The 14,234-nt window shown below is 47.6% G+C and overlaps 1 pseudogene; it reads right to left on the bottom strand.

Moving 5' to 3' along the window:
- LOC119245749 (protein phosphatase 1 regulatory subunit 14B-like) overlaps nt 1-13,974 on the bottom strand; it is a 37,929-nt pseudogene extending 23,955 nt beyond the window's left edge.
- Between the last annotated feature and the right edge of the window lie 260 nt (nt 13,975-14,234).

Genomic DNA, 14,234 nt, shown 5'->3' with positions numbered 1-14,234 from the left:
TCTATATAGAAGAGTGTATTTCTAAATACAAAGACAAAATGGTGCCAGAGTCCAACGTGGAGCAATGTCAAGGACCTGCAGGGGCAAGGTGTGCACGAGACAGTAGAAACTGCTGCAGTGGTCACACTTCTGTTGTGTGACGCGTGAGTGGCTGAAGTGTTCTCACCTATGCCAGCTCAGTCACAGCCAGAAAGGTTCTACCTGCCATACTGCAATTATATCAGAACCCTTCATACACAGAGGGGTCCCCATGGTGAGGGTCCTTCTCGAGGGTCCGATAAACCCATGCCAAAGTGTGATGGGTCTCAGGGGTTCCCACACTTGCTGCTGTTCCCAATTCTGCACCCCCATCCCCCGAATTCATGAGCTATGTGCCCTGCGGGATGGCCACAGAACTAGTAGATGCCAACCCGAGTGCCCACCCCAACAGAAGTCTCATTGCCAGGGTGATAAACCTGAGACACAGAGAGGGCGTGTCATTCATTCTCCATCAAACGCAAATAGCAGACAACACAGAGAGGCAGATCACGAAGAAAAACCCGGGCCTATCCTTGAGTACCTTGTCAGGCAAGTGAACTGTCATCTGATCATTTACTCAATCCACCTGTTAAGTGGCAAGAGTGAGGCTCCAGCCCCAAATGGGCCCTGCCAAGGGCCTGCCATCCCTCCAGGTCAAAGATACCCAGTCTGGCTGCACATGGCCAGCACCTGGGGAGCTTTGAAGCCCCTGGCCAGGCCACAGCCCAGCCCCATGGTCAGACTTGGGTGATTCAAGCCCAAGAGTGTCTACTGCCAGTCTCAGCTCCCAGCCCGAGGCCACATATATGGTTTTCGTCCTTAAACCTGTACTCAATGTAAATTAACCAGCCAGGCCTCAGAAAGGCAACTCTGACAGCTTGAAGTTTATGTCTATAGAGGCACAGGGGAATTCCCCCACCCCTCTGGATTCCTCTTGGCTGTCATCAAACAGCATCAGATGGGTCAGCTAAGGAAAAATAATTTCATAACATATGTATGGAGAATTGATGTGGCTGTAAATTCAAAAGAATAGTGGAATTGTTATAGGACAGGGAGAGGGTCAGCCCAAACCCCACAAACCTGCCTATTCTACATGGGTTCTGCCATCCGCCGCATCAACACAAAACATAGGAGACTTTAATGGGAAGGAACTTTAATAAAACTAGGAAACAATACAGGTAAGGCAAAGAGTCTAGTTTCTAAGTGAAGCACCCAAAGTTACCCGTCCCCTCGTGGGTAAAACTCCATCCATATGGGGTCGGCCCAGAGCAAGGCCCCAAAGCCTGCCACAAGTCTAAAACATCTTCCAGTGGGGACCCACCAAAAAGGGTCACAAACAACCGGACAAGCCCGGAAGGAAAAGAGCAAAATCAACATCAAGATAAAAGCTGCCATGGTCCCCTCCCCACGGGTCTCACCCACATCTGTGTCACACAGTCCACGACCAAAAGACAAGCGCAGTTTCTTCACGTGTCTCTAGGCTCCATGTGCCTCTTCCAGGTCTCCTGGCTCCATCCTGCTTCCTTCCTTCCTCAGTCTCTTCTGCCGCTTCTCCTCTTCCTGCTCAGCTCCACCCTCCCTTGGGTGGGGCAGGGAACCTCCCCCTTTCCTGGGGACCACCCTGTTACAGAATGGACTGGGGATATCTGGTCTGTGATTAGGGTCCTGAGTTGTCCAGGAGACGGGGGAGACATCACCCGCAGACCAGGAGGGTCTACCTCCTCCTTACTGGCAGTAAAGGTAAGATTCCCAGATAGAGAGGACATGGTCACTGATCAACATCCACCTGGATGAGACCCCCAAACTACATTCTAGGTCATAAAAGGGGGAGCAGTGATTGCTTCTTTAGTTAGGAAAAGGGCAGCGGCTTGGGACGTGAAGAATGAAGGACTTAGACAAGGACAGAGCTTTGAGCCTACAGGGGCCTCACTGCTATTCTCTGAGTAATGGTCACAGACCTCCCAAGGCTCAGAGGGCCTTGACCCACCTCCAGTTGCCACACCAAGCTAACAAAAGGCCTACTCTGGGCATACTGAGCAAAGTCTATTTGACCCTTTTGGGGAGACTGATTTACATCATAATCATGAGATTTCACTTAAATGTAAGAGACCAGCTTTTCCCTGAATGGCCAACGCCCCGCCCACCCTTTGCAAGAGGCAGGACAGGAGTCTGCATTTCTCTTTCTAGAGGGATCTCTGACCAGGACTCCCTGTTCCCGTGCCGCTCTCCGAATGCCATGTGTGTGCTTCTATTTAAAAGTTGTCTGTCTCCAAATGCTCGCAGGAGCAGACAATCTGGATTCGCCTTCACTTTTAGTTAGTTCATGCCGAAAATAAATTCCCACGTTTTACTGACGATTGCAGACAGGACCCCGCAGATAGGAAGGCTGGTGGGAGACCCGCTGGGAATGATGCCAGCCCATCGGGCTCAGCCGTCTGCCCAGATGGCTAATGCCATGGTGTGGAACGTCAGTGCCAGTCAGATCCACAGCCCCCTAAGCAACCCTGGTGTCCACGCCGTCACCACGCCAGCCTTCCTGTGCTACAGCTGGCACGGCCCACCGGGTGGCTCGGCTCCAGGGCCAGCGTGTGGCCATCACCCTTACCTCCTCCCATTTGATCTTCTGAACAGCACCCCAGATGAAATTTATGCGCAGGAGCCCAGCCACCTGGGTGTGATCTGGCTCCACCATTTACACGCTCGCCCCCTCATCTTGGTGTCTTCAGCTGCAAAACGTGACGTTTAAATAAACTGGTTACAGTGTTGGGCACCATGACGAAGACATGGTGGTGTTGATTTAAAAGCAAGATTTTGCCTAGCCACAAACAGCGGGCAACCCCGTCCCTGGCTCTCTCCTCTTGCCATCAGCCAAGTCTTTGTCCACTGGGCCCAGCGGCGGCCCCAGAAATCCAACTCTAGGGAAGCGGGGAGGTTCACACACTCAAAGCCTGCCAAGCCTTCCCTGTTGGCACCACTGGCTAAAAGCTAGTAAGTCTGCTGCAGAGGTTCTGAAGTGGGGTGATTTCTCCCCCCAGGGAGCACTGGCCATGTGGCGAGACAGTTCTAGTTGCCCCCGCTGCGGGGAGGAGGGCTGCTGGCATGTAGTGGGCAGGGACCAGGGAGGCTGCAAAGCACCTTGCAATGCGTGAGACAGTCTCCCCACAACCACACCCAGACACAAGGATCAAGCGTGCAGAGGTCACTTTACTGGCCTAAAGCAGGATCCAGACTCTGAGGTGACAGTCAGGGACGCTGCACCCCAGGCGAGCGGAAACGTCCCATGCCCACAGGGCACGTCCCTCTGCACAGGCCACCTTCGCTCAGCGGCGCCCAGGAGGACCAGCCAGCCCTGGACAGACAGGTGCCACGGGAGGCTATGCCCAGAGTCTGGCGCTTACACAGGCGCTCAGGATTTACATAACCTCCAGCAGCCACGCTCCTGGGAAAGAATGAAAGCACCAAAAATCAAAACCCCTCAAAGAATCTGCAGAGAACAAAGGCCCCCGAGTTGTCCCCCCAGCCATTAGTGGGAGTGAAGCCGGGGTAAGAAAGCTCCCGTGGCGCCTCCTGAGCACGAAGGATGACGTAGGCAATGTGTTTTGATCTCAAGAAAAACAGGGACTTTTTTCTTCTGTTGAAACAGCTCTTGCAGCAACATTTCTACCAATTAGCCAAGGCACTCCAGAACGTGTGTTTTTCCAGCTAAAAAAAGGGCGAAAACCACAGCGCTTTTCTGCTTGTCAAGTTAAAGTGACGTGAGAGGGGGGCTGGCTTTCCTGCGGCTGAGGACTCCCGCCCAGTGCGGGGCAGCCGCCAAAGGCCCAAGGATGGCCCGTGACCTCCCCTGACTGGCTTTCCATGACCCAGGTTAACGGGGTCTCCCCTGACAGAGGGAACACTGGGGGTTCACCAGAGCAGCAATGTGATCCCATGACCCCAAGGGCAAAGTCAAACCTCTCTTTGTCTGAGAAGTTCAGGAACCTCACAGAGAGAAATCCATTCCATACCGGGGGTGGGGGAGATGGGGGAGGGACACAGTTGGGGAAGGCTTCATGAGAGACTTCCTGGTGACGTTCCATGCTTACGTCTCTGCGAGCGCCTCACTGCCTCCATGACCACTGCATCAGCATCAGCCTGCCCAGTGAGACACGGCACCATCTATGCCAGCTGTCTCTTCCAAACCCCCCCTACTCCTCGGCTACTTGACACCACCCCGTCTTTCTAGGAGAGACCAACACACTTCTCTACCACCAAGCCTTTGCCCTGGACATTCTGTTTGCCTCCAATGCCCTTTCTCTAACTTCCGCAGTTGGAAAACTCCAACTTAGCCTTCACATCCAAATGTCCCTCCAACCCTTGTTCCCACCCCCATCCTCCGGATCCCAAACAATTCTCCACTCACTATTGCCCCATGCAACATAAATACTGGTCTATCATGTAACTGACATCTTTTATCACAAATAGTTGTTTCTACCTCCTCCTATGCGTCACCTCGAGCTCCTCAAGGTCCTCTTTGTGTCACCAAAGGGTAGCACAATGTAAGCACTCACACCAGATAAAATAACAATCGAAAGAGTGCCATTAGGCACACTCACACCACACCACTCCAACAGCCCACACCCCCAAGCAACTGGCACCATCTCTGGGTAAGAAAGGGCAGAGATGCCTTTCATTTCCTGAGTACAACGAGCCTATGTGGTGAGCAGAGGCTCTGCCCTGGGGTAGAAGAGGCGCTGTGATCAGGAAAGAGACATGAGCTCAGATGAAAGTTCCAATATGACCTAATGAAGCAAAGGCCTGCGGTCCAGACATAAGTAACTCAAAGCCAATCAAGCAGATAGTACTTAGAGGCAGAGTGACACTTGCTCAAGCCACCATTGCCCTGGAGGAAGGCCTGACAGGAGTTTGGAAGGAGAGTCCAAGGTCCGAAAGGCTGGTTCTGCCTGAGTAAGGTGAATGATCATCAATATACAATGGCCTTTGGCCCATTACACAGAAAAGAAAATTAAAGTCTAGAGACCTTAAACGACACCCCAGAATCAAACAAATCTTGGGCCAGTTACGTTGGAATCTGAACTTAGATCTTTGGACTTGATACTACAAATCAGTCTTCTTGGCTTCAAAGTCTCCATCTCAAAACCGGCTGCAGTTGAGGGAGGGCTGCTCAGGGGCCTCGTTCTGCTGGCCACTCACTGACCCCCTGTCTCTTTGACCATGAATCTTGGGCAAAAGTGCCTCGTGGGGACTCACTCCTCATGGGGGCACACACGGACTTTACCAAATATATTCCCATTAGAAGTTGCATTTAAAATAGTTTCTTAGGGTCAGAGGATGCAGAGATTGAAGAGATAACATAAAAATATCTCTTCTCTATGGCCTGGGACTTTTCCAGCTTCCTTTCTCTCTTCCCACCCCTTGGCGGTTTGTTTCTTCCACATCAAGGACACTTCTTTGCATTCTCCTTGGGAGGTTCCTTGGCCTCTGTCTTTACCTCTAAATGCTGAGTACCCCAGATCCCTGGTACCCCTCTCCTCTCTGTCTATACGCTCTGACTGGGCAAACTCAGCCAGCCAGATGGCTTTCAGATTTTATCCTCAGGATTCTATCAAGAGGTTCATGTGTCCAAAGCCAGCAAGACAGCCCCACGCGGAGGCCTAACGAGCAATCGCAAACTTAATGTGGCCCAGGAAGAATTGTTTCTTTTGCCAATCAGCTTTCCGCGGGCTTTTAGATATGAGTAGAGGCATTGCTGCCCCTTCAGTGCTCAAGTAACTGCTCCCGATTCCTTTTCTGTAGATCCCCGCATCCTCCACAGGTAGTCCTTGTTTAACAGCAAGCTGTGTGAACTGTTTCTAAAACATCTCCAGAATCTATCATTTTTCTCCATCTCTACTACTATCACCTGAACCCAGCCCTTTCGTTTCTCACCTGGGGCTCTCTAAGAGCTCAAATCTAGTAACTTTTTGCTTAACCTAGTGAATAATGTCCTTCCTGAGCTAACCAACCTCTGTCCACCTCTGAGGCCCATCTGCCCACTCACCCATTCACCTACTAACTCAGCCACACTGGCCTGAAACTTATCTAGCTTAGTACCAGCGAAGGACCCGGACTCTAACTGGTCTTTGCTTGTCCCCTCACTCCCTAGCATTCTTGCGGATGGCTCCATGTTGCCATTTACATCTCAGCTAAATGTCACCTCTCCAGAGAGGTTTTCTTTCACCATCCCATTTCAGTCAGCCCTATTTCTTTGATGTGTTGATTGTGTGTTTATTCACTAGACTGGTTCCCTGACAGCAGGAACTGGATCCATCTTACTGAAGACCCCTTCAGTCAACCACCTGGGGAAGAGGAAGCCAAGGATCCAGGGGAAGAATCCAAGAGCTCAGGAGATGGAAGGAGCCTGATCTCTGAAAGACTCTCTGAAGCAAAGCAGCCCACTTCCTGCTACCCCTGCTGACCTGCATTAGATTATGACATAATGAAGAAAAAAATCTTCATTGTTGTATTTGCCATTCAAATTCCAGGGCTGTTTGTTATAGCAGCTCACTTCTTCTGATGAAGTGCTGTGTCCACTGCTTCAAACTCCATTTAACCTCTGTTTGCCTCACTACACATTATATGAGTTTGACTCAACTCTCTCCTCCAGGAAGCCTTCCTTGACTTGCCCTCGCTGGATTTCCTCCTCTTTTGTATTCCTCCTGCACTGTTTCACCATGTAATTACTGCACTGTATTACATACTATCTCCTCAATGTCACTGTTTTTCCTAGGGTCAGAACCTATGTCTTAATCTTTTTGTCTTCATGCTTTATTAGAGTGTCTAGCACCCCAATAAATAATAAACCTGGGACAGCAGGCAGTCTAGGTTTTAACGGAAAACACCAGCATTTCTTTGCAATGGTTAACAGTATTAGCAGGAACGTTTAGAATATGGAATAAAGGGCCTCCCTGGTGGCGCAGGCGGCTGAGCGCAGCGCTGTGAAGCTGTCCGCAACCTCTGCAGTGCCGGTTCGATCCCCACTGGACGTGGAGACACCCACATGGTGAGCAGACCTCTCCTGTCTCGCCTGCTGCTCCCCTCAGCAGTGTATTTCAGTCAGTCTGCCTGTTCTGTTCCCCACTCTGTCTCTAGTGAATCCTCTCACCCTCTTGCACATCTGGCCTGTATCCCAGTTCTTGTATAAATAAATAAATCTTAAAAAGAAAAAAGAATATGGAATAAAAACTAGGGAAAAGTTTACGAGTGTAAGTTTATTTGGATGAAAAAAAACCTCTGGTGTAACGTGGCCTGAATAAAGAAACGATAATCATTAAGAAATTCTAGAAAGCAGACAATGCTAAAAAAAGAATCCTTGCAAGATTCATTTTAAACCTGTTGGTTGCAATCCAATGAATAAATACTGAATACTCAGTACGGTATGAGCAAGCAACTGTGCCAAGGAAGACAAGGGAAGCTGCTTCTGCCACTGAACACTTCCTAATTCGATGACCTTATGCTTCTCAACACCTACTTCCGGTATTTTTAAACCTTGGCAGACCCATTGTGGAGAGCATATGTAGGGTAAATGGTTTTCAGACTTTTCTGCCCTCCCACCATTAGGATTGCCCTGTCTGATGGGGCACCTGCAGTTGTTACATTGCTGTAAGCTGTGCTGTTTACTTCTGTGGGTCATGGCTCAGTATTGAGATAGTGGCCAGGAGAAACAGAGGCAGAAGAGAGACAGGAGAGAGAAGGGGAGAAATAGCACCAAAGAAGCTCAGAGTGAAGGCTTGCTGTGGGCTTGGAGGCCTGCCAGCTTCCTGCCCCCCCTGGCATTCCTGCTTGCGGTGTACCTGGTTGCTGCACTACATGTAAAAGCTCAATAAAAGCCTGAGAAAGCCGCCAAGGGCTCCAGGACTCTCCTTTACCCATCTGGTCTGCTCGGATCAGAGAAAACCTGCTCTGTGCCCTTCCTGGCACTACAGCTTACAAGGATTTCTTTTACCAAAGCTTCTCTACCAGTGGGTGCCACTGACTCATTTTCAGATTCAGGCCATTGGCTTATGGCTTCATGTGCCACCTGGCAGCCTTTGAGGTGCAGATTCATTATGTTGTGTCCATTTATGGAGGGGACAAGCAGCCAGATGGTGAACCGCCCTTTTTCAGCACAGGCGCTCACGGAAAAGGAGTGAGGAAGGACGTTCGGGAAGGGCAGCCGCTCACACCACAGGCTGAGTCTCTGAATGGAAGTTGGGCCTGCTGACCCACTGATTGGGCCTGAAAGCCTTTCCAACCACACAAAACCCCTGGCTTGCTATTAGCATATCACGGTGGGGGGGGGGTGCGGGGAGGGGGGAATGCTGCAGGCAACAAAAGACAAGGCTATAAGGCAGTGGCTCTCTGGTGCTTAGAGAAGCAGAACAAATGGTCCTCAGCGGAGCCGCAGTGATGGACAGAGGCCGACATATTTCCTAGGGTGGCCAATGTCTTCTATCCCATCCCCACCCTACTTGATCTGTACTCAAGACTGCCCAGCCCCTCCAAAAGCACAGCCCCCCACCAGCATACAATCCAAAACTCTCTCCAGCTGAAATGAAGACACACTTTCAACTTTAACTTCCACAGTGATTGGAAGGAATCTGCCTTTTTAAAGAGTTGCACACCTTACATAATTTGATAATAGAGTGTCTGTTGCCAGTTTCCAATACCATCTCACAGGCTGAATCAGTGTTTATGCCACACTCCTCAGGAAGCAGCCATCTTATTATTCTACACAGAAAGGGAGAAAAGAGGTTCGGTGCAAAAGAACCCCCCAGTCCTACTGTCCTAAATGATTTTCCTTCTCCAAAGTCTGAGACCAGTGTTTGAGACTCCAGAGCAGAGGCCCTCATGTACGGGCAACTGCCCCCAGTGGACGGTGGCCATGTATGGAGGTATTTTTGGTGGTCAGGGCTCAGGGGTGCTCCTTTTAACCAGTGGATAGAGGTCAGGGGTGCCGCTAAACATCCTGCAGAGCACAAGACAGGCCCCCTCCCCTCGCCCATGTAACAAAGACTTCCTTGACTCAAAATGTCAACAGTGTCAAGGCTGAGAAACTCTGTTCCTCTAGCCTGCCTGTGAATGTACTTTACCAAATCTCAGCGAGGCAAGTTGCTATTGATTAACAGGTACCTTGAGGGACTTACATCCTCAAACTTAATATATTACTTTAGAATATTGAGCAGTTTTTGACAAAGAAACATATAATTTCTCCTCTTTGGCTGCACTGTGGAAATACTTCATCTAAGCAGTCGATGCAAAATTTTAGAAAATTGTATATTGAGCACAGAGGGGTAAAAATGGTCCTCTATGCAGTAAATTGACTTTCACACAGCCGTCATGTCTGTAACTTCGTGCTCAGCTGAGTCTTAAATATACTCTAAATGGCATACATTTGATTGAAGAATTCTTCCTCTTTAATTGGAAATATTTATAACCTCTCAGGGAATGACACATTGGAATATGATATGCATTGTTCAAATATATACAACCAAATTTGCATTAACATTACAGGCTGTCCTTTAATATGTTTTCCTGAATCAAAATTTTTTCATTTCAGCATTTAGAAATTAGAATATTTCAGATCCTATATGAATAAACAGAGATACAGATGTATATAAAAACATAAACTGTTTTCCTCAGATCCCACTATTCTGTTTGAAGGGAAACGTGTTGACTAAACCTGTCCAGATTCAAAACTCTATGTAACAATCACTGGCTACTGTACCTATTATGATATAATTTTGATAACTGCCTTCTCCACATCGTAAAGCAGATATTAGGCCCTAGGGGAAAAACCGCGGATGATTATAATGGCCTTTCTAAAGACGAACGTAAAATCGTGACCAAACTGACTAGTCTTGATTCATCCTCTATTATATTTTGATAGTCTGTATAATATAGTTTTTCCCTTAAAAGAAAATTCTTAATTAAAATTGCTCCATTCTTAAGAATTAGTCAGGCCTACGACACTTTCAAGATCAGAGTTATGCTCTCTGGTTGAGATATTTCACCATTTGTGAAAATACTTTTGCGTTCTATAAAACATAGTGTCATATAGTCTAAAACAGTGATGCCTATTAAAATCATTAGTAGCCTACTAATATCTTAGGCTCCATGCAGACTGGTTGAATCAGAGCATCTGAGCATGGTACTAAAACCACACACACACACACACACACACACACACACGCGTGCACACGATAAGCAATTCTAACATGCTTCTGTGGCAAGAAAGTTGGACAGAAGCTCAGGTCTGAAGCATAAACTGTCAAAAGCAATTGAAACAGCAGATAAACGAGGGAAATGTTTTCTCCGTGGGGATAGCGGCTCATTTCTCCTAGCCCAGTGGCACAGAGAACAGGAATCATTCAGAATACATTTGGTCTGGAACAACTTAGCGATGGCTCAGTTTTGAAACTGCGGTCCTGACTGATGAGATCTCCCCCAGGAAACTAAGAGCAGCAGCAAAGTATAATGCAGAGAACGCTGTTCTCACTTCTGCCTCTTCCCCCAGCTAGCTGTGGGCGAGCTCTGCCAGGCTCCTTTAGATCCCCAGCCTCAGTTTACTCTCCTATAAAATGGAAAAGGGCTTGGCTATGTGATTACTGCTCTTTTGTTCTGTTTAAGGAGAAAAGTAACTATGATGATTGATGGAGGACAAGAATAGAAAAACTGGAAAGGAGGCCTCACAAGACTAAAACCTGACTCACATGAGGAGGTGGGGGAGTCGTGGGGAATAACAGGACCATTAACCCAGCTGAAGAGGTCGAGACCCTTAGGCACAGCGCCTTATCACCCCAGCAGGATGGGATGCTCTAGGGAGTGAAGCACAGGCCTAAGGGTAAAGATATGGAGATTGGGCCCACCCTGCAATCTCTGGTCCCTTTCCAGTGTTGCCAGTTACCCAACATCAGCAACAAGCAGCCACTCCATGGAGGAGTGACCATCCCAAACAGAAGAAGACTATATCCCTGCAGTCTCTGCACAGGCTCGGGGCAGCACTCCCACTACCCACCTGTGACTGTGCAGGTGCCTCTTTTCACCAACTCTCTCCCTCTGCAGGGCAGCAGCTTCCTGCCTGCCCGTGCCCTGTCAAGGCCGCCTGCCTGCAACCATGCAGGCCTCTCTTAGCAGAACCTGTCCCTCTCCCTTTCCCTAATAAACCTGCTCTTTAAATATAACTAATGTCTCTGTCTCATAGAGAAACTTGACTGGGCAACTTGCCGTGGGCCGCTGAAACAGGAGCTCTGGTGAAACCTTTCCCAGAGTGAACCCAAGGACCAGCAACTCCACAAAACTACATCATTTTGGTGACCACGAAGGGACCCTTCACGTCATCTGGTGCCAACAATAATGATAATTACAGACTTAGGGGAAAAAATTAATTTAATATTTTATATTTTTCATCAATCTATAAAGTACCATATAGCAATCTAACATAGAATTTATAAAGGAATGTTTGGAAATTTGTAATCAAGACAGAAATTTCATCAGATCAGAAAAATGGATGTCATGATTTAGCTCTAAGATATTTCTATAGCCAAACTTGTACCTTAGACTGGAGATCAGCACATTTTTCTGTACAAGAACAGATAGTGAAGATGTTGGGCTTTGAGGGGCAGGCTACAGAAAATTCTGTGGTATAGTCTTTTATATTTTAGTCATTGAGAAATGCAGAAAAACAGGAGAGGGGGCACGATTTGTTGATCCCTGCCCTAAACAGGTTAAGGGTGTATCTGCATCAAAATGAAACTCCTTTTTTTTCCACTACCACAAGCGCCCGGCTAAAAGCGAAGCCCAGCAAGCCCCAGGCCAACCGGGAAGAGTGGGTGACCCTGCTGATGGGTGGTTGTCCCCCGCAGGCTTCTTTATTGCCCCACTGGGTCTTTGTGCTTTGTGTCCCAACATGGCACAACAGCTTTTGGCTGGGTCCTCCCCAAGTGGAGACAAATGTTCCTTTGCTGTGGGGGGGGGGGGGGAGGAGCATTGGGATCTTAAAATAGGAAACTTCAGGGTGGTTCAAGAGATCACAGGGAAAAAGGACAAGGGATCACTTGGATACACTGCACATGGCCAGTGGGAACTTACACAAGTATTACAGCATCGCTTCATCAACTCTCTCCCAGTATATGTAAGGATTAGAATACAATAAAAATACAAGTGTGACTTTGTGTCCAAGTTTCTGTTAGTTCCAATTCACCTTCCACCATTCATTATCCAAGGACAGAGGACTGGAGCAGAAAAACGTGGTATATACAGCCCATGGAATACTACTTAGCTGCTAAAAGAGATGAACACTTGCTATTTGCAACAACATGGATGGAGCTGGAGGGGATAATGCTAAGAGAAATTAAGTCAGAAGGAGAAAGACAAACGCCAGATGGTCTACTTATATGTGGAACAGAGAAACAGAACAAAGGGCCGCACAAAACTAAACCAATAACAAACCCTTGACATCTGACTGCAAAACTGAGGCAAGTAGAAAGGAAGGGTACTGTATGTGACTGTGGGAGCTTGGGGGCCCAATGGAGCACGGTGGAACATTATTGGGGCTTTGGTGTGTATGAAAACATGGATTTGTAGAGGTTTGAACCTATCACCCTAAGACAAATACAGTGATGTCAACCACCTTAAGCTCAATAAGCATAATTGGAGGGGAAAAATACATTTAGATTTTCTTTTGCTTTTTAACATGGGTCAATACATCTGTAAGTAATGGGGTTACAATCTCAACAAATGCTAGATCTGGAAACGTAAATGTCAAGAAGGAATACTAAAGCAATTTTCCTACAGTTATTCAGCAGCTGTCATCTCTAAAAATTGTAATTGCAGTGAAATAGAATGTTCCCCAGTCCTGATGAGGGGAGGCAATGTTCTGTGACCTGAAGCATGCAATGCGAGTGAGGAATGCAGCAGATCATCTGAAGATCTAGAATGTTCAATGAAAACCCTGCTGGGGCATATGAGGCCAACAGCTTCCAATTACTCACTATTTTGGTCCCTCAAGCATCAATGGTCACATTCTGATCTAGTTTTGATATCTGATTATGACAGCCTCACCACTATAAAAACAGCCATACCTTGTACATCCAAGAACCGCATTAAACACCAACCTCTTTCTTTTCCCCACAAATGTAAAATAGCATCCAGAGCTAAAAAACAGGGATGGTTCTCTGTAGTTATGTTTAAATGTCTTTGTTTCATTCCAAATGTTAGTGCTGGAGGGTGAGGGGGCCTAACTCAGCAGCAAAGCATTTGACGGCAAATGTCAGTCTATGATTATCTGTAGTTTTCTATCGCCACATAACAAAATACCCTGGATCTTAGCAGTTTATTTATTTTTAATTTTTTTTAAACATTTTAAAAGGACAGGTTTATTAGTAAAAGGAGAAAGAAAAAGAGAGGTACCTGCATAGTCCCAGGTGGGCGGGAGAGTGGTGTGATCTTAGTAGTTTGAATCAGCAAACCATTTCCGTGGATCAGGAATTCAAGAGCAGCTTATCTGGCGGTTCCAGTGATGGCTGCTGACAAGGTTGCATTCACGCTGTTAAGTGGGACTGCAGTCAGTCATCTGGAGACATGACGGGCTGGAGGGTCAGCTTGTGGGCTCACCCATGTAGTTACTGACGAGGCTCAGACCCTAGTGGGCTCTAGGTCAGAGGCTAAAGTCCAGGGCCTACTCAAAACATAGCAGTAGGCCTCCCGTAGAACAAGCACTTCAGGAACAGCAACCAGAAGAGCAAGAGTCCATTTATCTGTTTCCTCAGCCACTACAATGAGGTTCCACAAACCAGATGGCTCAGAACACACCAGTCTTTGTCTCACGGTTTTGGAGACCTGGAAGTCGAGCATCAAGGTGTCAGCAGGACCCTGCTCCCTCCGAGCTTCACAGGGGATATGCCCTAGTGCTGGTGGATTGCGGACGAGCTTCGGCATTCCTCGGCTTATAGCTGGATCACTTGGATCCTCTGCCTTTACGTGGCCATCTTCCCACGTGGCGTCACTACATGGTTGTCTTCAGTCATACTGCATCAGGGACCTCCCGACTCCACCTTTTTTTTAATTGTGGGGAAAAAGGATGCAAAATTTACCATCTTAACCATTTTAAGTATATAGTTCATTAATGCTAAATATATTTACATTGTTGTTCAACAGATCTCCAGTACCTTTTATTTTATAAAACTTAAACTCTGTAC

The sequence above is a fragment of the Talpa occidentalis genome, unplaced genomic scaffold (genome assembly GCF_014898055.3).
Source record: "Talpa occidentalis isolate TD23 unplaced genomic scaffold, MPIMG_talOcc4v2.1 talOcc4.15, whole genome shotgun sequence".
Taxonomy (NCBI): domain Eukaryota; kingdom Metazoa; phylum Chordata; class Mammalia; order Eulipotyphla; family Talpidae; genus Talpa; species Talpa occidentalis.
This window is presented reverse-complemented; position numbering and strand designations above follow the sequence as displayed.